This window comes from Globicephala melas, chromosome 3, assembly GCF_963455315.2.
Source record: "Globicephala melas chromosome 3, mGloMel1.2, whole genome shotgun sequence".
Classification (NCBI taxonomy): domain Eukaryota; kingdom Metazoa; phylum Chordata; class Mammalia; order Artiodactyla; family Delphinidae; genus Globicephala; species Globicephala melas.
In genome coordinates this window covers 50452378-50478004 of record NC_083316.1, presented here as the reverse complement: position 1 = coordinate 50478004, position 25627 = coordinate 50452378, and the positions used below count along the sequence as shown (strand labels likewise).

At 37.5% G+C, this 25627-nt stretch overlaps 1 protein-coding gene across 4 annotated transcripts in view; it reads right to left on the bottom strand.

The window, feature by feature from the left end:
• Positions 1-23677, bottom strand: part of RNF180 (ring finger protein 180) — a 280386-nt gene extending 256709 nt beyond the window's left edge. For 2 of the 4 annotated variants that reach the window (XM_030844068.2, XM_060295818.1), the window contains exon 1: positions 23173-23466. The gene's annotated coding sequence lies outside the window, so the exon portion shown is untranslated. Of the gene's footprint in view, positions 1-22620; positions 22776-23172; positions 23467-23659 lie in introns of those variants that run through there. The other 2 variants (XM_060295817.1, XM_060295816.2) reach the window with 2 other exon arrangements.
• Positions 23678-25627: the final 1950 nt, after the last annotated feature.

The window sequence follows — 25627 nt, the reverse complement described above, 5'->3', positions numbered from 1 at the left end:
ACCTGCTTGATTTTCTCCATATTGCCTGCTCATAGATTTCCTCTTGCCATACTTCACTACTTATCCTGATATTCCTGTCACTTTCTAGTATTTCCTTAACACAGCTGTTATATGTAAAGTAACGCTTGGCTGAGTTATGCATACCTCTCAAATACTGACCTATTTCATTACAAAATATCAAAAAAGTCACATTTGTTAACATTACTACCAACCTCAGCCAAAACTTCTTTAATTATCGGGCAGTAGTTAAGCTCATAGCAGTGGACACAAGTTTTTCAAAGTGCTAATTTTTGTTTAAAATTCAAATTTTATCACTTGCAACAAATACCACCAAATATCCATGTCTGAATAACCATAGTTTGTCATTCAAGTAAAAATGGTGTGCTGTGGAAAGGTGGATAGTTCAGCTCTCAACTAAAACAGCTGAACAAGGGCTTTTCTTCAAGACTACCCACCATCAGCATTCAGTGTACTACAGAAGTGCTTTATGCATTCTTCCCATTTTTTTTCACATGGAATATTAAAAATATGTATTGAAGAGTAAAGATTTAATAAAATCAATACTATTTACTGCTTCAATAAACAGGTTTTTTTAATAAATTTATATTTATTTATTTTTGGCTGCGTTGGGTCTTCGTTGCTGCGTGCGGGCTTTCTCTAGTTGCGGCGAGGGCTACCCTTGGTTGTGGTATGCGGGCTTCTCATTGCAGTGGCTTCTCTTGTTGTGGAGCACAGGCTCTAGGCTTGCGGGCTCTAGAGAGCAGGCTCAGTAGTTGTGGCACATGGGCTTAGTTGCTCTGCGGCATGTGGGATCTTCCCGGACCAGGGCTTGAACCCGTGGCCCCTGCATTGGCAGGCAGATTCTTAACCACTGTGTCACCAGGGAAGCCCAGGGTTTTTTTTTTAACTGCATGTGTATGGCAGTAAAGAATAAAATGGCTACTAATACTGTTTGTCACCACTGCCTTGATTCTGCTAAAGGACCAGAAGTTTTACTCTCTATTGCTTTTCCATGATTAATGAAAATGTTAACAGAGTAGAAAAGGCAAATAACATCTTAGTATTACCAAGAATAGTTTGACCTGATTCTCTGTGGTCCACCAGGGGGTGTGGCCCACATTTTGAGAACTGCTATTTCAGTTCAGCAAAACAGCTGTCCCAAAAATGTTGTCTATGAAAATCTTATTTTCCACCAATATCTTTTAAAATATCTAAGAAGGATAGGTGGGTCCCCATGGAGAAATATATTTATAACAAAATTTATAACAATTTATGAAATTTTCTATAAAGTCAACTACTGGAATTATAATCTACACAAAGACGTTTCATTCCTTCATCTGTCTTTTGCTACTTACAACTTTTTTATGGTAAAAATCAGCATTTGGCACAGGTCAAATTCTACACACCTGGGTCTCCAAGGTTTGCTCACTTTCTTTTTATTCATGGATTTAAACTTGAGATGAAGTGGACACAATATAAATTACTAAAATTTATCTAAAATTAGAAAATAAGAATAAACCAAGAAAACTTTAAAAATTGAAATAGACCTCAAATATCTTCTCCAAAACTCATAAAAAATAGGGGGGTGGTCCAGGCAAAAATGATCTAACTGGCAAATTTTACCAATTCTTTAAGAAATGGATAATCTTTGTAATTTATATAATTGTGGTGGCCAGAAAATATAAAAGGAAGATGAGCTCTGCAAATAAAACATAACCTTGACACACTAACTAGACAAGGAGATATAAAACTACACAAAGAGAGTATAAGTAAATTACATACCAATCTATTTATGAACACAAATGATAAAATCCTAAATAAAATATTAGTCATGGAATCCATCAGTGATGTAAAAGAATACTACATTTTAGCCAAACAAGATTATTTTCAGGAATTCAAGGATGATTCAAAATGAAAAAAAAAAGGCCTATTCAATATATTTTACAAACTGTAAGATTAAAAGAAAAAAAACACAGGACCACCTCAAAAGATGCAAAATAAAACTTTTGGTAAAGTTCAACATTTAGTCATGATAAAAAGACAGCAATACTTAGCATCCTAGAAACAGAAGGAAATTTCATTAACCTGATAAAGAAAGGGCTTACTGAAAACCTTAGCAATTATAATACCTGATGGTAAAACTTTAAAAGCATTCCATGAAAATTAGGAAGAAAACAGAGACAATGATGCTATTTTTCATATTATTCAGCTTTAGAACACAACAGAAGAAAAGTAAATAAGAGGTATAAGGATTGGGAAGATTTAGTAAGTGAAAAAGAAATTAAGTGCCTGCGACACCATTTCTCTTTTTTGGGCTGCAGATGTTTCCACCTTCTTAGAACTACATTGCTCATTTCTAACGTACTATTAGTTTCTCAGTCTGGGCACTCATTATATAGGTGTGCTCACTTCGTGAAAATTCATCAAGCTGTATGCTTGTGATATGTTTATTTTTCTATATGTATCTTATTTCATCAACATAACCCATGATTGCCTCTGTTTGAGAAGAGTGCATAAAGAATTCTCAACATAAAGCAATGTCTACAGTAACAATTTTCATCATCTGGTCCTGGTTACACTGTAACTGTTCATGATACATGGAAGTCGAGGAATTCCATCGACAGAAGGAATCAGAGATGTATTTTCCTACCTCTGCTTATAGGGGGATTACTTATCCACCACCAAGGAAAAAATGGAGAATGGGGAAGATGTAGTAATGTGTCCCTGCTGCTCTCTCATTATAAAAGTGACATATGTCAAAGATCAGCTTACATGTGGATAAACGGTCCCAGCTCCTTTCATGACCAAAGAATTGGTTAAATGCTAAAGAAGAGTTTGGAATCCAAATCCTACACAATTGGAAATGGGTCAAGATACAAAAATCCAATGTAAAGATCTCTCACATAGGGACAACACTTTTGTATTTTTGTATTTCATGCAAAGAATTTGAATGTGAAGTATTCCAACTTTTCTACCGTAACAGTAAAGGAAGAAAATTTTAAGCTAGTATTTTCCAGCAGCTTTATCATCTTTACATATCAATATCTAATTATTTGGGCAGAGAGAGGGAAGAATGAATAGTTAAAACATAGGAGAATTTTAGGGCTGTGGAACTATAATATAGTGGTGGGTACATGACATTATACATTTGTTAAAACCTATAGAACTATACACAGAGTGAACCCTAATGTAAACTATGGACTTTAGTTAAAAATAATACATCAACATTCAATCATCAACTGTAAAAAGTGTATCACACTAACACAAGAGGTTAATAATAGAAAAAACTGTACAGGGGAGAGGGAGTATATGAGAGCTTTCTATACTTTCTGTGCAATATTCTTGTAAAGCTAAAACTGCTCTGAAAGTGTCTTAATTAAAAAATATAATTATTTTGACATATAATAGCATTATCTACTCAAAGTTATTAATATTCATTAACAAATGGGAAAGTATACTTTTGTTTATTTAGATGATTGAAAATAGTTTTTCCTTTGAAATCTGACATTAACATTGGTTTTCCAAATGTAAGAAAAACTTCTACCTTGTCAGTATGATACCTGTATTAGTTTACTTGGGCTGCCATAACACAATACCACAGACAGGGTAGCTTAAACAATAGAAATTTATCAGTTCTGAGATTGGAAATCTGAGATCAGGGTGACAGAAATTTTGGGTTCTAGTAAGGGCTTTCTTTCTAGCTTGCAGACAGCCACCTTCTTGCTATGTCCTCACATGGCCTTTCCTCTGTGCATGTGCACTTCTGGTGTCTCTTCCTCTTCTTATAAGGACAACAGTCCTACTAGATTAGGGCCCCGCCCTTATGAGCTCATTTAACCTTAAAGGCCCTATCTCCAAATACCATCATATTGGGGGTAAGGACTTCAATATATGGATTTGGGAGGGAGACAATTCACTCTATAACATTCCTCCCTCTTGTCCCCAAAATTCATGTCCTTCTCACATGCAAAATATATTCACCCTATCCTAACAGTCTCAAAAGTCTTAACCCATTCCAGAATCTACTCCAAGTCCAAAGTATCATCTAAATCAAGTGTGGCTGAGACTTGAGGTATGATTCATCCTGAGGCAAAATTCCTCTAAGCTGTGAACCTGTGAAAACAGAAAAATTACGTACTTCCAAAATAAAATGGTCGACAGGCATGGGATAGACATTCCCATTCTAAAAGGGAGAAATCAGAAAAAAGAAAGGAAGGGGTGACAGGTCCCAAGCAAGTCCAAAACGTAGGCAGGCAAACTACATTAGACTTAAGGCTCAACAATAATTCTCTTTGGTTCAATGCTTTGCCTGCTGGGGCCCACTATGGTGGTGGCTTTGTCTTCTGCCCACTGGAATGGGTGGCCTCAAGCCCTTGGCCATGGTAGGCAGCTTTGCCCTTGAGGCCATGTAGAGGGACATGGTCTGCTAAAACTGAGGGTGACTCCACTTTGAAACTCAGGAGGAGACAACTTTACCCTCTGGACCTGTGTGCTCCGGGCCTATGCAGGCAGTGGCAGTCCTGCTGATCTCTGAATTATCTTCAGGGTCATTTTTCCCTTTTCTTGAAGGATAAAACATATCTGCAGCCAATTCAGTCTAGAACAGTACCTATAAAACCCAAGCCAGTCTTCTCAATTTTGACATTATTAGAAAGCCCATGTTTTATTGTATGTCTTTCCTTTTATAGAATTCATAGAATAAAATCCTGTGAAAAATACTGAGTTCAAAATTTCTCAAAAGGTAAAAATCATGCTAGTGAACAAGAAAGAAAAATCAAAGGTGAAATGGCCAAAGAATCTGGAGCTCCCTTAACAATTACCTATATATTTCTTAAAAATTGGAACAAGGTATAAACAAAAAGCCAACAGAGGTAAAACTGATAAAAGTGTGGAAGGAGCAATGCATACCAAGTTAGAAAATAAAACACTAAACTGAATTAGCCAATTTGGACCATTTCAAGGCAAATAATATTTCTAAATTTTAGGTTTGTTTGTTTGTTTTTAAGGAAAACCTCATGAAAATGCACTACAGATAAAGGCTGCTGTCAACCGTGACTCTCAATACCACGTTACTACACGTAAATAATGAAGCATCTATATCTCTATGTCTGCTGAAGATTGGTTTGAAAGTAGGAGGTCTATGGATACATATGTGTATCCATATACATATGTGTCAATGGGAGCACATTCAATGCTGATTAGATGGGATTTCTCTCTAATGTGCAAACAAACTAGACATGAGCTCTTACAAAGGAATGATGCCATGGAGAAAAATACAGATGTCAGTCTTAGTCTGTTGCAATGATGATAGTAGTAAAAAGTCAGAACTATTTGAGGAAATTTGAGTATTTTCTTTATATATACACCTTTCCTGTATATATAACGTTAACAAAAATACACTGATGTCTGGCAGGATTTTGGAGAGAATGACTATTAAAATCAGAGAGAAAATTACTTGCAGAAAAGGAATATTCTATTACTGATTGAGAAATCCTGCCCATACCCCCTGGGGCCTTATATTAAAGATGTGTATATACTTGTCTTTGCTTAAAAGCACCACATTGCATTTGTAGCCATGAGACTGAGGCACAATTTGGCACCTAAAGGTTGTAAACTGGAAGTGCTTGGTAGATTATGTCTCCATGAAATAAGAAGCAGTATTTCTTTTGTAATATAAAGAAATGTTCCCAGTGTAAAAGAAATCTTATTGTTGTGTAGGACACAGTAACCTCAGAAGTCATCCACAAATGTTTTGCAGAAGTGGGCTTTGAAACCAATGATTGTTCACATAAACAGAACATCATATGTAATAACTCTGTTGGGAATAAGCTGCACAGATATTGGTTATTTTGTAAAATTGATACCATGTCAGCTTCCCCTGCTGATGTTGAATCTTCTTGATGTGTGTTGTGACCACAGAAGAACTGGAATAAAATGTGCTCAACTCCAAGCAGATACAGAAAAGAAGCATTAATAACACAGCAATCAATGGTCTGTGAAAAATTGCAAAAATATAAATAACTGAGTTTTCAAAGCAGCAGTCACTACACTTGTTTGTAAACTGTTTAAGAACACATCAGGACCCGAAAATTAATCTTACATTAGGCAGAAATTAAAACAGGGTTTTACAGATATAACTAGAGTCCTGTGGAATTTATATGCCTTATGTGGTTCAATAGATATTTTTAGAACATGTATTATTTAGTGAAAGCTGGCTTGTAATTCAGGATCCCTCTTACATTAGCTTTCAATCTTTGTCAAGGGTATCAGATACTTTACAGGTACAAATAGGAGACTGGATCAGGTGATTTCTAAACTGTCAATTCTATAATTCTAGACTTGATAGCTTCAGTGACTAAAATGGGAATTGAAGCCTCCAATTTATTAACTCTACAACTGTCTAAATCACAAATTACAGAGAGACACCTCAATTTTCTTCAGTAACTGTTGGTTTACATACTTCAGGGTTGAACATGATAAAGTCAACTTCAGCAACTTTAACTGTTTAAATGGTTCTGCATACACTTTAGTGTTCATATCGAGAGACTTTTTTCTTGGAAAGCACCCAACTTTTGTTGACAAAGAATTATTCAGTAGTTCAAACTACCTTATCACCGTCTGGTCACCTCTACCCACCCTCCCTTTTCTTCCCTTCTACCTCCCCTGGGCTTGCTGAACTCTTAGGCATAATACAATGCATATTCCACCTTAAGGAGAAAAGGTAATATAAATTTGATGCTGTAGTAGCTACCAAGTTCTTTTACACTCTCACATAGCTTCTTAAACTACACACTACACTTGAAGTTGAACACCATCTCTTTATTCTTTTAAATTTCTCCTTTGCCCTCTTCTTTCTCACAAACATACCTCAGACACTCAGTCTTGAATGCTCACTGCAGTCTTTGAATCCAAGTGACACCTTTAAGAATTGTAAAAATATCATTGAAGAAATGTAGATACTTTGTAAATTCTGTATTTTGATTAATTTTGCTCATTTAAACTGCTGCCACTCTGGTAAAAGAAGGAATGCACTCTAAAAATGGATGAAAGTAATAGTATGTAGCACCCAAATATTCACTCATTTCTCACATGCTACTTCCTTAGGAAGAAAATATATGAAAAGGTAGAAATTACATACAGAATTAATAGAGTTATGAGGAAAGCTAAAATATACTTTCAAAATGGTGTGTGTCTATTTGTTCTCATATGTAAATCTTAGAAATCACCATATGATGAGCCTGCAAAGTTTTGTTCCGAGCAATAGATATAGTCATATTTGGAGATTTTTGAGCAGACTAGGATACATCTGAACATATTTTTTAAAAACTGCCAAAATATTTCTGATTGACCAAGAAGAGGCAGTAGCATGAAGAAAATAAAACCAGGTGATTTTTTTAAATTAATTTTAACTTGCGTTTTGAGGCTACAAATATTCACTCATTCAGTGAATATTTGCTGAGAACCTACTGTTTTGTCAGGGAACACACACAAAAAATAAAAATAAAACATGTACTGTGAACGCATATGAGAGGGTAAGAGGGGTTCTAAGCCAGTTGGGAGAGAGAGAGAGAGTAGGCAAAATTGTCAGGGTTCTCAGAGGAAAGTATCTAATTAAAGAATTGATCCTGAGGTCAATTGCAGCCTTGTTTCCCCAGGTGCTTCTCAGGCTGATTTCTTAGAATGGAAAGTAAGAGCTAAAACATATTTACTTTATGTAAAATATATTAATATGATATGAAGCATGGTCTTAACTGAAAGCTGATAATAAGTAAGTTGTGGAACTCACCATGCTTTTATTGGATGGCTATATTCTTTTTGATGGGTCAAGTATCAATAATCAAAAAAGGATTCAAATGAGAAATTGGTAACAAAAATAAGCACACTGGCTTCAAAACCCTTTTTTCTCCTGGGCAAAGGTGTAGTTACACAGAGATGCTTTTTGCTGGATACAGAGGCAGCTATACTAGGTTACCTGCAAAAGATTGCTAGATAATGGAGACAAAAAAGTAGTAGGTATCTCCTAGCAGATAAAGCACTGACCTGGAAGCTAAGAAACTTGGGCTTGTTTATTTTACTTATTTATCCCATCATCTTCCCCACAAAAGGGTTTAAAGCTCTTGGCACTTTCATTGTTTGCTCTGTCTTTCCTGAACAGCCTTTATCTTTGAATAGTTCACCTGTTACCTAAGCCTCTGTCTAGTACTCATGTCACTACACCACCAGGTATTATACTAATGTGTACGTTTGTTTCTTCCTCTAAGTTGTAAGTACCCAAAGAAAGGGCATAAGCAGTATCTCAAATCTTCATAGTCCTTTATAATACCACATGATGCTTTTTACATGCCTATATATGTTGTTGATATGTTGTTGATATGAATTGGAGGCAACTAATTTTCTCACTCTGGGCACTGAAAGGAAATTCTAACAGATCACATATAACCCACATTCTTCATTTCACATAAATTCACCTATGAGCCAATTCTATGACTAATTTCATTATACTGCATTACATGGGGAAAAAGTCCAATTTAGAGACTAAAATATAATTAACATTTTCATATGATTCTAGATGAATCAATAGCTTGTCCTAATATACAAGGTGCTTCCAAAAGATTATGCCCCTGCACTACTAAACTCTTACTTACTCATAATTACTTAAGGTTAGAAAAGAAAAATTGGATAAAGTAGCACTTTTTTTTAAGCCACTTAGTTTCTGGTATTTTTTTCATTTACATGATGGTTTATTACAGGATAGTGAATATAGTTCCCTGTGGGATACAGTAGGACCTTGTTGTTTATCTATTTTATGTATAGTAGTTTAAAGTAGCACTTTTTAAATGGCTTACTAGATTTAGTTTTAAATAAGATTCTGAGTATAAAGCGGAAATGTGGTTATGAAACTATCAATTTAACTCTCCTACTAGATAAACTCCATTATAATGGAAAAATGTTGCTACAGTAATCCAGCCAAAAGATAAGGCCCAGATTGGGGTGATAGCAGTGGTAGTGGTAAATAATGGTCAAATTCTGGATATACACTGAAGGTAGAACAAACAGGATTTCCAGACAGACTGAATATGGGGTCTAAGAGAAAGAGGAATCAAGGATGGCTCCAAATCTTTGGGCATGAGCAACTGTAAGGATGGAACTGCCATCGACTGATATGGGGACAGATGCAGGTGGAACAGAAAGGGCAGATCAGGAGTTCAGTTTTGGATGTATTAAGTTTGAGATGTTTATTTAACTTTCACAAAGAACTGTTAAGTGTAGGCTGGATTCAAGAATCTGGAGTTCTGAAGGGTGTCTGAGCAGGAGCTTTAAATGTGGGCAGGTTCTCTAAAGCCATGAAAATGGATAAGATCTATAAGGTTGTAAGTATGGATAGAGAAGAGAACAAAATCCTGAGCCCCCAGGCTCACATAAATTTTCTGGGGATCTAAACTTCCTCTCAGTTATGTCTATTAACTTTCACTCATTTCCCCCTGAGTTTTGTAATTTTGGAGTATGAATTCATCTTTACCATGAGACAACTATGGGACCTTGTTTGAGGACCTGCCCCTCCAGGAAGAAGAGTTTCACACTGTATCTGCCAGATGCTTGAGGAATATCACCAGCAGAGGAATAGCTTTTAGGTAAGTTTCTCAGTTTGGGGCTCCTTGGCTCACCCTGTTAGTATTCAATATAAATCCAAGTACTAAAATCTGAAGTTAAGGATTCTCAGGTGATTTGGAGGATGGCAGAATTAAAAATGAATAAGTATAGGAAAAGAATCTACAGACTATTTCGGGATGAACAAGTAGTTGGTGAGGAAAAATTCTTCAGTTTAAAGGTATCATGCTAATAAATGTAGGATGATTAATATAATCACCATTTACAACCCCTAATGAAATGATGGATTTAAGGGAAAGAAATCAATGGATACTAAAAACATTTGGAAAAAAGGATGATGGAGCATTTTATAATGTATGTGTAAGGCTGTTACCACCTGAACTCAAAGATCAATCTTAACATCACTCGAAAACAGGACAACTATACTGGTTTGCTAGGGTTACCATAACAAAATACAACCGACTGGATGGCTTTAACAACAGACTTTTTTTTTTTCCACAGTCTGGAGACTAGAAGTCTAAGATCAAGGGGCCATCAGGGTTGGTTTCTTCTGAGCCTCTCTCCTTGGATGTTAGATGGCTGCCTTCTCATGTGTCCTCACATGATCTTTCTTCTGTAGGCACATACCCTGGTGTCTCTTTGCAAGTCCAAATTTCCCCTACTTATAAAGACACTAGTCAGATTGGATTGAGTCCACCCAAACAGCCTCATTCCAACATAATCACCCTTTAAAGGCCTTATCTCCAAATACAGTCACAGCCTGAGGTACCTACTGGGAATTAGCTCTTCAGTATATGAATTTGGGGGGATACAATTCACGTTATAACAACAACCAAACATCTTGTGCCTCCTGATGTAATGCAGCTGAAAATACTGAGCACCATCTCTAAAGTATTCTTAAAATAATAATAATAACCTGAACTGAATCAAACCTCTAAATCTAAGAACCACTTTATTTACTACATGAATAGAGGAATGTTGAAATGACACCGTGAGGCTACAACTAGCCAAATACAACTTGGTTTTTTCAAAAAATAAATTAATTTTAAAAGAGGGAGGAGAAACTTAAGAGATTTAAGATGTCTAACAAATGCAATGTGTAGACCTTGTTTGAATCTTGATTCAAACAAATCAACTGTAAAAAAATATTTTTGAGACAACCAGAGAAAATTATACATGAACTAGGTATTAGATGATATTAAAGAACTGTTCATTTTGTTGGACATAATATATAAAACTGTTGCTGTTTTTTAAAGGTCCTTAGGCTAGAGATAAATATTCTAATTCTGAGTATTTACAGGCAAAATTGTATAATGTAGAAACAAATTATATATAATGCAGAAAAAAGAAACAAGAATGGAAGAATAATAATAACTATTAAAGCTGGTTGATGGATACATGATGATTCATTATGCCATTCCTCTATTTTTGTGTATGTCTGAAATTTTTCATAAAAAGTTTCTTTTTATAAAAACTGAACAAACAGAATTTTCAGATGAGACTTTTCTCTACCATCTACTCAGAGACTAAGCCAATACAGACTTCCTCGTAATCTCTGTGTCCGTGGATGCCGTTTTTTTTTAATCTACTGTTTTACTGAAAATGTTACCCTTCTCAAGTCCTGGCTTTACTCAGGGGTCTCAGTTCCCAGCTGCCTGCCTTATGTGTACCCAAGGCCTTGGCCTCCTGTATAACTATGAGTATATTAGTGAGCCTAGCAACCTCACTCTAACACTAAGGGTAGTTTTTATGTCATGTGTCTGTTGCCAAGCTCTCTCCACCTTTCTTCTTCTTTTTAGCTCCTGGGCTTTCTTTTACTTTGTTACAAGCTCATCTATGCATTTATGTAGTATATATCAAATATCTGTAGAGAAGTTCTAGTATTTGTAGCATAGGTTTTCAGGTTATCATAACCAGAAGACTCCCCTCTGTTAACCACTGCAAGAAAAACTTCTAATTCCAGTTATTTGGCAATGTCACTCAGAGTTATGGTCATGTTCCTTAGGATTTGTTCTGAAAACATCAGAATTCTGAAGGGAAGGGGCAAAGGGAGAGAAGGGGATTAAAGTGGACTGAGGACAAAAGATACCCTGCCAGCTTTTTCAAAAAGGTAGAATGGGACAGAATCTCTAACAGGCCAAGGAAGAAATGTGTGAAGAGGAAAATATTTCACCCCATATGCTCTATAAACAATAAGCAAATGTGTGACCTCAAAAATTCTAGGCCAAGGGCTTCCCTGGTGGCGCAGTGGTTGAGAGTCCGCCTGCCAATGCAGGGGTACGTGGGTTTGTGCCCCGGACCGGCAAGATCCCACATGCCGCGGATAGGCTGGGCCCGTGAGCCATGGCCGCTGAGCCTGTGCTCCGCAACGGGAGAGGCCACAACAGTGAGAGGCCCGTGTACCGCAAAAAAATAAATAAATAAATAAAAATTCTAGGCCAAAAATTATGGTTCTAATCACCAAGGCTTTACTTTTTGAAAATCTGAAGCATTTTATCTTCCACACTGAAGGCAGAGCCCTTGTTGAAAACACATAACAGATCATTACTTTCCTGCACCCTTCAGGGGCTTCCCAGTGCTCTGCTGACCAGGCTGCTGTCTGTCCTCAGTCCCAGTCTGCTCTACAGGCCCGCAGTCGAGACTTCTTTCCACTCCTCCACTCCACTGGCTCACTCCCCCTGCTCCTACCCCTGGATCCCTGCAAAGCTTGCCCCTGGCCTCCAGGGAATAGAGCCATATCCTTCAAGTCTCAGCTTAAATGCCTCTCCCTGGAGAAGAAAGGGGAGTGGGTCTTCCTTGACCTATTTTTTCCCCCAATGACCTTTCCAATTCTCCTTCAGAACATTCATCATGCTTTTAATTACTTGTTCCATGTCTGTCTTCCTTGCTGAGTTGCAAACTCCTTAACAGTTTATAACAGTGCTAGCACAGTGCTGGGCATTAATCAGTTGAATGAATGAGTGAATAAGTAAGCAAGCATAAGCAAGACATTCTTATGCATTCAAAAAAAGGCATTCTTTCCTTACTCTGCTTAAAGTCAGGATACAACTTATTGGCATCACCAGGGTAAATTTAGCAAACACCACCAAAGGAAGCTGGTCTCAGCCTTTTAATGATGTTATAGAGACTGAATTTTAGAAGCTCCATTTTAGAATATGATCTGAGCTTCATGACATCTTATGTGGTTTGATGACTATATGTCACTGGATGTGTTCAAATTATTTATAATCCTCTTTATGAAGCTATCCATCAGAAAATAGTACTTTTCTCTTTTTAATTAGCAATGGGACAGAAAGTAGTATACTCTCCATATTTTTTAAACTAAAATCTCTACATATAAAACATGAATTCAAGGGGTTGGAATTATTTTACATACTACTACTATTTTTGAAGACAGTGATTACTAAATGGCATTAGCTCCTTTAATCATCAGGACATTCCTGTGAAGTAGGGATTGTTAACTCCGTTTTATAAATGAGGAAACTGAGGCCTAGAGAAGTAAAGTAACTTCCCAAACTATCTCCATCATTTTATAAGGAGGAAGTTCCTATTTCTAGAATCTTGAGATTTCTAAGGACAAGAGCAGTGAGGTTGACTGAAGTCCTTACAGAGAGTTCAAAGTTGGGAAGGGGGAAAGTGCTCTCTATTAAGTCATTTACTGGAACAGAGAAGGCAACAAACATCATTGGCTGCCCTTCCTCTATCTGCTGGCATTTTAGGTGACTACACTAAGAAAAGCAGAAGGTAAGGCATAGAAGCAGTAACTAGCTCTAAGCTTCAAGATCTATATTGTCGTGATCAGCTTTTGGGTGACATCAGAAATACACTTCTTTAGCCATTCTAAAAATAAATCAGGGCTCAATAAGTTAACAAGAGTCCACAAAAAATGCACACACTCCTATCTAACCATATGAATTTTAGTGCATTTTACTTTTAACATTTGCTTTGCCTTTGCTTACTCCCCGCTTTTTTGGAATTACAGAATCTACATCATGATATACCCAATTTGCTATCATTTATTCTCCTGTTCTTATAAGTTTACCACTGTCTGGCAGCAAAAGTTTCTGCAGACAGCTATTCTAAATAGTCCTTCAGCATGGATCTCCATGGAATTCAGTGATACTTAGATGGTGTGCTAAGACGAAGATTTGGTTTATAATCCTGAAACAGCCATGCTGCACCAGTTGTTTCTTCTGTCTTCCCATTCAGTGAGGTCCTTAGAGGCTCCTGAAATAGGCAGGGTTTAGCCTGCCTTCTTTAAATGTTTCCAGACATCTAAGGCACTTAACCTATCCTACATTCTGAACAGCTATTCTGACTCTCAGTAAATCCAATATCCTCAGTTTCACAACAAAACTTTTAATGGTGATTAGTAAGATCCCCTAACAAAATTGATTTAATTAGTGAAATTTCTTTCTTTAAAGTTCAATTTTTTGAGAATAACATTATTTAAGAAAGTAGCCATTGCACTTACCCTTCATACAAAATCTTATAAGGAACCTCAAAATATCAACGTGATAAAAACAATGAGGGGGTTAAATATTTCACTGTTTGCAGAACCCCTGAACACAAATTGAGCACTAGGGATATAAAATACCATATTCATGTGACTAATATATATCAAGTCTGAAATTTATGTCACATTCTAATTCCTTTCAATAATAAATCTTCCTTTGTCCCACAGTATTTCAGAGGTTTCATTTTAGATTGCTTTATTACTTTTTCTTTCTATACATTTCAATCATGGGGGGGATCTACTGAGACTTAGTGTTAAACAGACAAGGTGAGGAAATTACCCATGGTCACTTTTCTGCCCACCTGCTCAGATCCACGGTGGCAGAGCTTGCTGATACACAAAGCACTCAGTCCAGTTTCCCTAACAGGGCTTCACCACCTGGTCCTCTGTTCTCTACTCTGTTCTTCACAAGGGGCATCTTGCACTATCTTTTATTGCCTGTTTCTCTGGGAGAGGAACCGGCGTGACCCGTGATGCTGCTATGTATTATTACCAGGGTTCCGTGTGTCTCAGGTCTCCAGATGCTCTGCAGCACCCACCACAAACGTCTTACATTCTGCCTAGTGGCTTCTTGGAATTTGCTGGGAACCCAGAAAGTGAATTGCCTGAATTTATCAGGCAGTCTGTATCAAGAGGTGAGGGTGGGATAGGGATTTGCAGGTGCTGATGTAGAGAAATTCCCTTCAATCGAGGACAATCTGCTTCTTAATTAAGGTTACTTCCCCCCAGCTTTAGTGTTTTAGGAGTTTTTTGCTTTTTAGTTTTGCGGTGAGTTTCCATTTTATTCTACATTTTCATAGGAGCTTTAAGAAAAATGAGAAAAAGCTACATTGGAAGCTGCTATTTAGATGCTGTTTTTGAACTGGGAAACTTTTTTACACAAATTGTTAAGGATTAATAATTTTATGTATATTCCAGTGATAAACTGTGTGGCATGTTTATTTCTTCATTTATTTATTTATACTCTATCTAGAAGGAATTTATGAACGTAAGGAAGAGAGCTGCAAACCTTAGAAAGACCAAGGTTATGACATGTTGAGTCATAAAACTGTTTCAAAACACAGAGCAAAATATTGAAAATTTTTAAATACTGATACCTTTTAAAACTTCAGTATAAGAAAATACAAACAAAATTAAGAGACAACCCACAGATAGGAAGAAGAAACTTATAAATATAAGCAAATGATTAATATCTACAATGGATTCTACAATACAAATTTTTAAAAAGATAAATCTCCAACAGAAAAATTAACACAGAATATAAAGTCACTATTGCCAGAAGAGGAAACCCAAATGGCCAACAATCATATGAAAAGTGCTCAACTTCACAAGAAATTAGGAAAATTAAAATTAAAACAAGATACCATTTCATGCCCATCACATGTCTGACAAGACCAAGTGTAAACATAATACAAAGCAACAACAAAAATCTCATAAACCACTATGGGGAAGTATAACTAGACACAAGCATTTCAGAAAGCATTTTGGCAAGATCTGCTAAGACAGAACGTGTATATGTGGGTCTGCAGTTCTACTTCTAGGTTTTTATGTACTTAAGGAAATATTATATCATAAAAGAATGTTCACTTTCGCAACATTTTGTAGTAGCAAAAAATTAGAAACAACCAACGTTTCATCAATAGGAGATTTGACAAATTAATTTGTGCTCATTGATACAATGGAATATTATATAGCAATGAAAGTTGATAAACTAAAGCTACATGTATGTAGAAAAAAATTCCAAAGTATGTTAAACAAGGGAAAAAAAGGCTGCAGAAATATACATGGTAAAGAATAAAACACACAGCATAGTAATAGCTACAAAAAATTAAAGCATGCGCAACAATGTTTTAGTTTGTTTACTGATACATGTATATATAGCAAAAGTATAAAAACATGAATGGAAATGATAAATACCAAGTTTGGATAATGGTAACCTCTTCAAAGGGATCTAAGGGGGGCTTAAATTTTATGTGTAATGTATTTTTTCTTAAAAAAATCAGAAAAAAATAAAATGTTAATATAAGGTTACATGGTGGAAACATGAGTGTTCATTACATTATTCTCTATACTGTATATTTAAAAGGTTTTATATCTATATTTAAAAATTTAAATTCATTTGCCTTAATAATATGGAAACCACATATTTTGCATCCTATATCATGAGCACCTCTCAATGTGAAAAATCTAAAACATCTTTTTTGCTTTGAAGAGTCCATAAAGCAGCATTAGCTTTCCATTTGAGCCTTAATTACTGAGGAGTGCTACATGTACATTAAAGGGGGAGGGGGAAACTATGACCAAAATGATTACCTGTGCTAGTGCTTCTCACATTTGTGCATCTGAAATATCTGAAAGCTTTTTAAAAGAACAGATGTTCAAGATTTATCTTAAACCTGCTTGAAACAGAGTATCTGCAATGAGAACCACATACAACAAGACTGAAAACCACTGATCTATGAAAATGTCACAAAGAGAAAAATGAGCAATCCTGACTAATTCAGACAAATCATGTGGTTAGAATGGTGATGGGGCAGTTTTCCCAATGACTATGCAGAAGTTCTGTCTCTCCCACCTGGGCACTGTACAAGCAAAACACAAAATACGAAAAAATGAAATCACTGAGAAGACATGCGTAACGATACCACACCAGCTAACACCACAAAAGAGGGACAGTGGTTCTTATGAAATGCATCAATCATAAAATAAAGTGTTCTTGGATGTTAGTAACTGAATTAGACTAGAAAGAAACAGGTATGCCTTTTATGAAATAACGACAGCACAAAAAGGCTTACGTAACTGTAATCAAAACACTCTCTAGATGATATGATTATAGCACTGGATATTCTTTGCCTCCCTCGCCCCCCACTCCAGAGGTGCTTTCCACCCTACCTTGCTCTATTTCCCAGGAGGCTGACTTTTGACCTGCAAAAATAGGGCCCCCTAATCTTCTGCCTTCCAGTTGGATTTGCCAGTGGGAAGCACCACCAGGAAATCAGAGGGCTGGAAGAGAGTGAAGCTGGGGTGTTTATTTCCCCATTCTTCCCAATCACAGAAAGGCCAGATGAGGTCTAGTCAGGCAGCATTCCCCACATAGCTACCCTCTCTGGGTTTCAGTCATGATCCAATTCTCTCACTCCTTCAGGTCTAGGGATGATAATGGTTCCCACTATTGTTAGTCCTGAGATGCTTCACCATCCACTGTTGGTTTATTTTAATCCAGGAACACTTTTAATATTAATCTTCTGAACTACTCCATTTTGAGCCTGCTATGTATTTTCTACCAGAACACTGACACAATTATGAAGCATGAAGATATTCTACCCTACTCTCTTAAGTAATACATCTTTTGTAGATCTAACCTTTCAAGTTGAATATGTCCAGCTAGTATACAGAGTTATAGGTGCTATACATGATTCAAGAAAATATATATCGAATATTTGACCTGTGCCTTAGAGGGAAAAAAAACTAGGTGGAAAACAAATTCATTCCTACTCCTGGGCATATATCCAGAGAAAACCATAATTCGAAAAGATACATATACCCCAATGTTCACTGTAGCACTATTTACAATAGCCAGGACATGGAAGCAACCTAAATGTCCATCAAAGGAAGAATGGTAAAGAAGATGTGGTACATATATACAATAGAATATCAGCCATAAAAAAAGAACGAAATCATGCCATTTGCAGTGACATGGATGGACCTAGAGATTGTCATACTGAGTGAAGTCAGATGGATATCACATGATATCGCTTACATGTGGAATCTAAAAGAAATGGTACAAATGAACTTATTTACAAAACAGAAATAGAGTCACAGATGTAGGAAACAAACTTATGATTACCGGGGAGGTGGGGAGGGATAAATTGAGAGATTGGGATTGACAAACACACACTACTATACATAAAATAGATAATAAGAACCTACCGTATAGCACAGGGAACTCTACTCAACACTCTACAATAACCTATATGGGAAAAGAATCTAAAAAGGAGTGCATATACATGTATGTGTAACTGATTCACTTTGCTGTATAGCAGAAACTAACACAACGTTGTAAATCAACTATACTCCAATAAAAATAAGTTAAAAAAAACAAACAAATTCAAGGCCAAAATAAAAGAAATTATCAAAAACAGAGAGTAATTAACAAATAGATATGGTAAACTGAAAACAAGAAATAGGGAGTTAGGGAAGGATTTCTGGGAAAAAAGTAGTATTCCATCTGGGTCTTAAAGGGTAAGAAAGAATTTAGATAGCATTAGCAAGTAGAATGGAGAGGAATGGGCATATTGAGCAAAGAAAATAATATAAGCCAAAACACTAAATTGGGAAAGGGTATGGTTGTTGGGTGAGCAAAAAGTATAATGTCAGACTAGAGTAGAGCAAGCTTTATTTAGGACTCTACAGCCTTAGCTAGTTCTAAGTCAGACAGGTGAAACTATACAAATATTAATTATACAATTTATATATCTTCCAGGAGACCAATGGTCTGGGAACAAATAAAACCAAAATTTCAAGCAGAATATGGCTAGAAAAATATACCTTAGTTTTAATTTCTAACTCTATTAAATAAACTTTAACACAGTCCCCAATTTACTCATTATACAATGGGCCCACATATCTATACTATTCATCCCATGCTGCCTAAATTGGTGTTCATATTTCAATTCTGGCTCGTCGGAAAATTTTTTTCACCAGGCTTATGAATAGGCCAGGAGATTCTCAATCAGAATATGCCTCATGCTTATCTCAGCAATTTTATGAAAGATGTTTTGAAGTTGCTTTTAAAATCTGTGCTAATGACCTACTGCTTGTTTCTAAGGTTCTTCCACCAGTTACATCAGGGAAAGAGATTACAGAACTTGAAGGCAGTTCTATTATTAATAATCTCTAATATTTCTGCTTGCTACAGAGAAATTTATCAAGACAAAAAAAAAAAATGCAACAGCTCCAGTTTCCTCAGCTACATTTTGTAAAAGGCTCACCATTCAAGTCATTTCCTCAAATATTTTCTAAAATCAAGAAAAGCAATAAAACATCTTGTTAATTATGTGGTTAATGTTTACTGTACCAAAGATACTTAGCTTTGGTTAATATAATATTATTTTTGTACATATTATTTTATACTAGGGCCAAAAGAAGATATTTTAATGTGGGCATCTTTATGTCACCATTTTATTGGGGACTGCCTACTTATTGGGGCTGTTCTGATGCAGGGAATTCTGATGAGACCTCAAAAATGAAGTATTAACCTTCCAAAACGAGAAAAAAATTCATGTTATACATGAAACAGATATTCTCATCCCTTCCCTCTGCTGTCTTCCTTTCTGAACCAACTACTTTCCACCCAAAGGTGGCAATTAAAGATGAAGTAAGCTCAGAGATTAGAGTGAGGGTCAGAGGCAAGGTACAATTCATCAATGGAATGAGAGGGGCAAGGACCAATACGTGGGAGACAAACCCCTGTATATAACCAGAAGGTAATGTTTACCATCACAGTTGCTCATCTTAGAAAGGGCTATGCTAGGGGAAAATTTCTGCTTGCCAGCTGGTAATTTATTTGTCACTTCAGTAATCTGCATATCAAAATAGGTGATTTCTTTCAAAGTTACCATTTACTCTCATTTAAAAAGAGAGACTTGGCTGCTAAGTAATGGAACTTTTTTCCATTTGAATATCAAAAGGATAATACCCCTTCTTTTCATATGCTCCTTATTATGTATTTATTATTCAATGGAATGGAATGGGGTATATTTGCAGCCACAATACTATCCCTGTTCTCAAGCTATTGACTGCATGGAAAATTCCCTACTTCTGATCCCTCAGAAATGATTTCATATGTTTATCATAAAACTCCTGCTTGATGAATTTAGAGGACTAGGCCAATATCTCCTTAACTGCTAATATAGTTATAACAGACTTCTGACACTTATATGATATATAATATGTATAATACAGATACAAAATTTTCAAACAATCCAGAAATGAAGAAAATGAACATCAGTAATTGGTGTGATCAAGAAAATCTCTCCCACACACAACTTGCTAATGATTTTTTTGAAAATAGCAATTTCGCATTTTGATAAGGCCATTTTGACTTAGCTATATTACACTCAAAACATATAATGTGCAGCTAAATTTTGATTCTAAATTATTATAAAGATTTACACTTGCATGTATGTGAAGTTCTATTTTTCATATGAAATACAGTCACAACTTAATACAGTTCCAGTATTATATGTGCTTTACTTAATGTATTCTACTTGAATAAATAATTGATAGGTTGCAATCCAAATTATTACTTTCAAAATGTTTAACAATATGCAAATGTACACACAGATATACATATATGTATTACAAATGTATACAAACCTACAAGTAAACAGTGCCCATTTCAGAGTAGTCACTCTGGGAAGGTTACTTCTAATAATCTTGCCATTAATTAAAACTATTTTTAAAAAGATTTTTTGATGTGGACCATTTTTAAAGACTTAATTTGTTACAATATTGCTTCTGTTTTATGTTTTTTGGTTTTTTGGCCCCAAGGCATGTGGGATCTTAGCTCCCTGACCACGGATTGAACCTGCACCCCCTGCATTGGAAGGCGAAGTCTTAACCACTGGACTGCCAGGGAAGTCCCAAAACTATTTTTAAAACACCCTTTCAAAATTGTCTTCATAGCCTTCGTGGTAACTGTTTAAATATCCTTAATAGCAGTAAAATCTTGAAGGTAGAGCTGAGTTTTGCAACCATGCAGAAATCATTCTGCCAAGTTTAGCAAATAAAAGAGATGTTCAAACTGAGTTACATAGTTTTTGATTACAAAATATAAACCAAAGACAAGTACTTATAAAAGAGATTCTAAAATCATGTTTTTATGTTGCTTGTAAGTCAACTAAATTTTTCAAATATTCAAAGTAATTGTGAATAGCAGCAGCACTTTTGGAACAAGTATTTAGCCTCCAAAAATAACTACCTGAAATGACCACTCTAAAAAAAACATAACTGACAGCATGTTTGGGGGAAGGGGTAGTGTTTCATGACCCTACATTCACACTTCGAAGTCACAAAGCAGCTTTCTTCCAAGGGGTTTAAAATATTTTCCAGACACTACTTCATTAATTCTCCAAATATCCCTTTATGAGAGATAGGACAGATTACCATTCTTTTTCTTCCAGAGTGCTGAGTGAAGATGGTGTAAGGGAAAGAGAACTGTGTTTATTCCATGAGTCAGTGATTAAGTCTAGTCATACTGTGCCCTAAAATGTGTGCTATATAGTTAGCAAAATTTAACTGAACTTGTTTTAGCTTTATTCTGTTTGATAAAAAGGCATTATATGAGGTAGATGTGTCATAAAATATTACAGGGATTAAAATGATTATTAATTCATACTTGACTGGAAGAATTCTTGCTTGATGTACAGGAGTTACTTATTAAAGAAGCTAGTGTCTATCCTCAGATACACTAATAAAAGCCTAATTAAGTCTATTTTATCCAGGGAAAAAAGCTTGTTTTTTTAAAGACTCTTTTCCTTGAATTTTAGAAGAAAAAATATCTTCACTTTGAAAGACCAAATATATAAATGAAACGAACGAAGAAAAATGGGGCAATAAAAGATCTATTGGCAAAATCATTTAAGAGCAAACCCTAGGGAAATGGGTAAATTGTCGATGGCTCTGGAGAGAGAGCCCAACATAATATGCACATGATTACAAGTTAATTTTCATTGAAATTATTTAAATGATTATTCTTCTAAATGTTTAATTCTTTTGTATGAGAAAAGAAAACTTGCTGCTCAGGCATACCACGATTCCACTTATTCATTAAATAAAAATTTAGGGTCTCTGCTATGATAATCACTAGGTATACTGGGGCTCCCAGTGGCCCCATTTTTATATGGGAGATTAATGGTTTGACAGATGAAAAGACAAACAAATTTAGTCCTTACTACGATTCCAGTGATCCTATTCAACAAATGGAATGATTCTGGTCTTTTAAGTATCACTTTTAGGGGTACTAGTCCAGGAATATGAAAGGGCTCAACTCTATTTTTTTAAAGAAAGGTTTTAGTAATTAATGAGTAAATAAAAATACGCCTATTAGAGAGGCACTCAGCGCTACGTTTTGTTTGAGGTTGAGTGACTGACCGGACTGAGGACAACTCTCAGTCAGATAAGCTCTAATCACAGCTCCCACAAGGGCTGCCTGCTTATTTTTGAAATAATCACTTTTCCTCATGGGTGCCTTAGCTGTCTGGTCTATAAAATGGGTAACTTAATAGTAACCTGTCCACACAGTGCTCCTTTGAAATTGACTAATGAATGCTCTCCCAGGTGTTAAAACTATTAGATGCTACAAAAATACTGAGTACTGTTCCGAAAAGAACTCGGTGATATACACATTAGAGCTAATGAGGGCACTAATAATAAATCCCTACCACCCTATGGACCCTCTCCCCACCTCCGCCCCGCTGCATTTCAGAGCTTACCCATGACCTCTGCCTGACAACGTCTGTACACTCCGGACCCGAGGCTGCAACAAAAGCAGCTGAAACGCCGATACCGAAATGGACCAGACAAAAGAAAGTGGGTCTGTGCGAAGGGAACGGGCCGTGGGAGGGGGTGTGTGCCGACTCTCCCCACAAGCTCTGAGATGAAACCGGACACAGCGCCTCAACTCCCACCTGGAGGGCGGCCCACACCGGCCCCGCGGCGCCCCACCGCCGCCCCGCACGCCCCCGCACGCCCCAGGCGCCGCCCGGCTCACGTTTCCAGACCCCGTGTAATTCCACCCTCCCTCCGGATCGCGCCCCGAGGCCGCCGCCGCCGCCGCCGCCCCGCAAGCCTCAGGTGCGAAAGTTAAACCGCCTCCGCATCACCTGAGGCCGTGCCGGGAAGCAGCCGGGCCAACCCAGCCCAGCCTTCCGCGCGTCCTCCCTGCGCGAGCGTGGGGCCCGAGCCGCCGCGGCCAGGCAGGGCCGGGCCGAGACCAGACCCTCGGGCGGCCGCACCCCGCCGAGCTCCAAGCCGTCGGCCCTCACCTGCGACCGCGTCCCGGAGCCGTCCGCTCCGCGCGTCGTCCCGGAGCGCCCGGCCGCCCGCAGCCCGGCTCTGAGGACTCGCGGCGGCAGCTCCGGCGGCGGCGGCGGCTCTGTTGGCGGCGATGCAGGTTCAGCGAGACGGGAAGCGACAGGAGCCAAACCCCGCGGAAAGCGCTCGAGCTGCGCCGGCGGCCCGGAGCCCTCGGCCTCGGTCTCGCCTCACGGACGCTCCCCGCCGCCTCCAGCTCTGCGCACCCACCTCAGCAGGTTCCGGCCCGAGCCGCGCGTGGGCGGCGCCCCGCCCCGACCCTTAGCAGCCCTGCCAGCAGCGCCAGCTGCGCCGGGCCGGGCGGCACCGAGGGAAAGTTGTGCTCTCTGGTCAACCTTTTACCAGAGCAAAAGAAGTTGCGAGTGCCTGCTTCTCCCGTGGCCTCACCCAGCCCCTCCTGTAGTTCAGAGCTCCGAGCCCGCCTGCTGAGCCCATTACCTGCTCAGATGGCTGGCATCCCCCGACCCATCTCCACGCCTAGACTTTTCCTAAGGCAGCGCCACTATCTGAGTTTACTTTTCCCTTCTGATGTCACTGTCCTAGTTGCTTACCTTCTTATGCCTAAAGTTCCATCCAAGTGCAACTGGGATTAACTACTAAAGTGTTTTTGTTTCCACTCTTGACAAATTACAGTTGGTAGGTGAGTTCATGACCCGCGGTAAATCAAAAGCGCTTAGTCAGGGGGCTGCTTTGAGTAAATGTGGACTTGTCAGCACGTCGTGAACTTTGGATTCAGAGCAATGAAAATAGATGATCAAAAGAGTATAAATAAGGTTTGGAATATAAAAAAGCAAGTTTTATTAGTTGGCTTGAGGAAGGGGAACGAAGCTGGGTGGGGGGACCTCAAAGGACTGTACAGCTTTCTCTGCTAGATATAGACATTTCCATTTACCTGACTGGCTTATTTAGAGCCTTGTTCCAAGACTAAGGTGATATGCAATGATTTCCCACCTGAAAATCCGATGAAATCAACAACAGAAACAATACCAAACAAAAACATCACAGGAAAAGAAAACTACAGACTTTATTAATATTGATACAAAAATCCACAACAAAAAACTAGCAAACCAAATCCAGCAATGTAGAAAAAGCATTTTACAACATGACCAAGAGGGATTTGTCTAAGGAATGCAAGGTTGGTTCAATAAAAAGAACTATCAATGTAATACACTCTTAATAAAATAAAGGACAAAAACTACAGGATCATCTCAATAGATGAAGAAAAAGCACTCGAAAAAATCTAGCACTTTTTCATGATTAAAAACACCCAACAAACTAGGAATAGAAGAGAACATCCTCAATCTGATAAAGGACATCTATTTTGAAAACCTGAAGTTAACATGATACTTCATGGTAAAAGAATGAATACTTTTACCTAAGATCGGGGTAAGACAAAGGAGGTCCCACTCTTGCTACTTTTCTTCAACATTGTACTGCAGGTTCTAACCATGGTAATTAGGCAAGGAAAGGTCAAATCTCTAATAGTAAATAAAGCAAACAGAAGAAAGAATTATTGAAGAAAACCAGGACAATAGTTCTTAGCCCTGAGGGGCAATAGGATACAAGCTCTCAGCTCAATGGATAAAAATTATCTTTGTTAAAGTGTATTTTTATGAAATTTCAAAACACGTGGTTCTAGGAGAAAGATCTTAACAGGGTCCTGGGAGGAAAAAATAGATCATTTATGAAGATTCAGAAATCAGAATGGCATTGGACTTTTTGACAGAAACATAAGTGAAAGATAAATTCTGAAGGAAAATTATTTCCAATCTAGAAGTTAATAAAGGTTAAAAAGGGACTTTCCTGGCGGTCCAGTGGTTAACACCCTGCACTCCCAATGCACTGGGCATCGGTTCAGTCCCCGGTCTGGGAACTAAGATACCGCATGCCGCATGGTGCGGCCAAAACTAAAAACAATAAATAAAAATAAAAATAAATAAAGGTTAAAAAAAGACATTGTCAGATATACAAAGTTTTAAATATTGTTTTCATGCATTCTTTCTCAGAAAACAATTGGAAAATATGCTCTACCACTACAAAGAGGTGAGGTAGGGGGTCTAATAGAAAAGAGAGGTGAAGGTTACACCCAAGAAAACTGTGGTAGGTGGAATGGCCACCAAAATATGTCCACGTCCTAATCCCTGGAATCTGTGAATATATTGCATTGCATAGTAAAAGAGACTTTGCTGATATAATTAGAGTTATGAACACAAATATGGAGGCTATCCTGGATTATCCAGGTAGGCCCAATCTAATCTAAAAGCCTTTGCTTTGCATGAGAGTGTGAAGAAAATAGTGTCAAATGTGGCAAAGAGTCTCAGGTTGAGGAAAAGTTACTGGTTTGCTGACCCATGAGGCAACATAGAATAATAGCTCAGGTGTGTGACTCTGGAATCGTAGTGCCCT